Genomic DNA, 4,056 nt, shown 5'->3' with positions numbered 1-4,056 from the left:
CACACATACAGTACATATACACATACATATACACACACATACAGACGTACACACATACAGACATATACACACACATATACACACATACAGTACATATACACACACATACAGACATATACACATACAGACATATACACATACAGACATATACACACACATATACACACATACAGTACATATACACATACATACAGACATACACACATACAGACATATACACACACATATACACACATACAGACATATTCACATACAAATACACACATAGGCCTACAGTACATATACACATACATATACACACACACATACAGACATACACACATACAGACATATACACATACATATACACACACATACAGACAAATACACAGACATATACATGCATACAGACATATAAACACGCATATAAACACATACAGACATACATACAGTATATATACACACATACAGACAGATAAACACATACAGAGGTATACACACATACAGACATAAACACACACACAGACATATACACACACATATACACACATACAGACATAAACACACACACAGACATATACACACACATATACACACATACAGACATATATACAGTATATATACACACATACAGACATATACACACATACAGAGATATATACACACACAGACATATACACACATACAGTACATGTACACACACACACAGACATATACACACACAGACATATACACACATACAGTACATGTACACACATACAAACACACATACACATACAGACATATATACATACATATACAAAGCCAAAGCTCTCCGTTGTTGTATATATTCATAAATATATACAACTTTAAAATTATTTCTTTTAAATGCTAAATCGCAGAGTTGAAGTCGTCGCAAATTCGCAAGTTTAAATCATCGCAATTCACAAGTTGAAATGGTCGCAAGCGCACAAGCTGAAATCGCAGTAAATTCACAAGTCTGAAACACATTCATTTATCACAAACTCTCCTGTGTGAAGTACCTGAGGCGGGGATTGAACCCACGTCTGCTGGTTTTCAGTCGGCGTCCTTCCCACTGGACCATCTCCGAGGATGATCAACACAAAGACGTTCACCAACCTGCAGAGACACAAAGTCTGTCTTTAGCTTCTGTTGTCCCTTTAAACATCTTAAACATGCAGATAATCCATTAAAAAACATCTTAAATGTGAATAGAATCCTTGAAAAACCCTTAAACTCTTCCCAAGACATCATTGATAACCAATGATAACCTGGGAAGTTGAACCTTCAGTGAAATATTGAGAAGACTTTCCAGAGTCCTGAGAGCTCAACTGGAAGAGAAATTCCTCCACAGTCTGAAGGTTGTGAGTTCCAATCCCACTTTTGCCATTTATGTTTTTCTATATATATTTTATTTTGCACATTCTGCTCTCAATCATTCAGCCTCCTTTTTGTTATGTTAAACAGCTACTTTGCTACATATGTTTACGTTTATGTATGTTTATATGTATGTATGTGTATATATTACTTTGTCTCAATGCAGGTTGATGGACGTCTTTGTGTTGATCAACCTCGGAGATGGTCCAGTGGGAAGGACACCGACTGATGACCAGCAAACGCAGGTTCAATCCCCGCCTCAGGTACTTCACACAGGAGTGTTGGTGATGAATGAATGTGTTTCAGGTTTGCGAATTTACGACGACTTCAACTTGCGAATTTACGATGATTTCAACTTGCGAATTTACGACGACTTCAACTTGTGAATTTACGACAATTTCAACTTGCGAATTTACGATGATTTCAACTTGCGGATAGCGACGATTTCAACTTGCGGATTGCGACGATTTCCACTTGCGAATTTACTTCAACTTGCGATTTAGCTTTTAAAAGCACTAATTTTAAAGTTGTAAGTTTAGATTATTTTTTTGTCTGCAGGCTGTTCAGCAGAATGTATGAAAGTATTTAAGTATCTCAGTGTGTAACATTTTGGCTAACGTATGAGGAGCGATCGCAGAGTGAATGTTCTGCTGAACGTATCTTTTAACCGTCTACACCTGCAGCGCCACACGGCGTAGGATTGTATGAGTCGCAGCGAGACGGAGAGCTTTGGCTTTGGGTCTGTTGTCAGATTAATATAGTGGAGTAAAAAGTACAATATTTCTCTCTGAAATGTAGCGAAATAGAAGTAGAAAGTGGCATGAAAAGAAAAGACTCAATTAAAGTACATTGGCTGAAATCAGAGCCTTTTCTGTTACAAAAATAAAAACATGCGTCTCTTTGTGTTCACTCCAGGTTATAAATAGGTAAAGGGTGACACCTGGTGGCTGAAGAATGGAACTGCATCTTCGACTCAAAAAGTAGGAAGAAGTTAAAAAATGAATTTCTGGTCCTATACCCCCTTTTTCTATGTTTGTACTTAAGTTAAATTAAAACAATTTAATCTGTCCCTTATTTATATATGTATAAATATACATACATACAAGCATATATACATACTTACACACACATATATATTCACACATGGATACACAAACAAAACACACACACACATATACACATTTGTTTTATTTTCCAGCTATCTATTATAAAGTAATGGAGTCAGTCGTCTACAACCCATATCGTCCCAGCTAGGACTGGCGCCCCTCTAACTCAGGATTGCAAAGGCTGACAAAGACAAACTTTTCAGGACTTTTAGTAGACCTCATATCATGCAAGTATAGCAAATTGGGTGATTGTCAGACTTTGCTGTCCTGAGTTAGGGGGAGGCAGTTACATTTCAGTAGTCTATTCCTCTACATTTCAGAGAGAAATATTGTCCTTTTTACTCCACTATATTAATCTGACAACAATCGCAAAGCCAAAGCTCTCCAGCTCGCTGTGACTCATACAATCCTACGTCGTGTGGTGCTGCAGGTGTAGACGTTTTTTTAGCTGTGAAAAGCGGTGTCAGTTTTCTTGCCTGTACTGTAAGTGAAGCTTAATTGATTGTTGTTATTTATCTTCTTTTTTTAACATGTTCAAAATAAACTAAAGAGCCTTTTCTGTTTCCAAAATAAGAGAATGTGTCTTTTCATGTTTACTCCAGGTTATAAATAGGTAAAGGGTGACACCTGGTGGCTGAAGAGTGGAACTGCATCTTCATTTTGGGAGTCCTAAAACTTAGTTTGAAGTCTTTTATTTGATGCATTTCTCTGAGAGGAACTTCATTGATAAACAATCTAAAAATACAAAAAGATTTAGTTTAGTTTCTTTAGTTCATTTTGAACATGTTAAAACAAATGAAAAGATAAATAACAACATGTACATTTCAGTACAGGCAAGAAAACAAAAACCAAATCCTCAGCATACAGACATATATACATACATATACACACTTACCGACATATACACATACATATACACACATGCAGAAATATATACATACATATACACACACACAGACATATAAACATAAATATACACACATACAGACATATACACACATCCAGAGATATATACAGTACATATACACACACACACACACACAGACATATACACACATACAGTACATGTACACACATACGAACACACATACACAAACAGACATATATACATACATATACAAAGCCAAAGCTCTCCGTTGTTGTATATATTCATAAATATATACAACTTTAAAATTATTTCTTTTAAATGCTAACTCGCAAGTTGAAGTTGTCGTAAATTTGCAAGCTGAAATCATCGCAATTCGAAATGGTCGCAAGTTGAAATTGTCGCAATTCGGAAATGGTCACAAGTACGCAAGTAGAAATCGCTGTAAATTCGCAAGCCTGAAACACATTCATTCATCACAAACACTCCTGTGTGAAGTACCTGAGGCGGGGACTGAACCCGCGTCTGTTGGTCATCAGTCGGCGTCCTTCCCACTGGACCATCTCCGAGGTTGATCAACAGAAAGACGTTCACCAACCTGCAGAGACACAAAGTCTGTCTTTAGCTGCTGTTATCCCTTTAAACATCTTAAACATGCAGATAATGCATTAAAAAACATCTTAAATGTGAATAGAATCCTTGAAAAACCCTTAAACTCTTCCCAAGACA

The sequence above is a fragment of the Sander lucioperca genome, chromosome 24 (assembly GCF_008315115.2).
Source record: "Sander lucioperca isolate FBNREF2018 chromosome 24, SLUC_FBN_1.2, whole genome shotgun sequence".
Lineage (NCBI taxonomy): Eukaryota > Metazoa > Chordata > Actinopteri > Perciformes > Percidae > Sander > Sander lucioperca.
Note: the sequence above shows the minus strand (reverse complement) of the source record.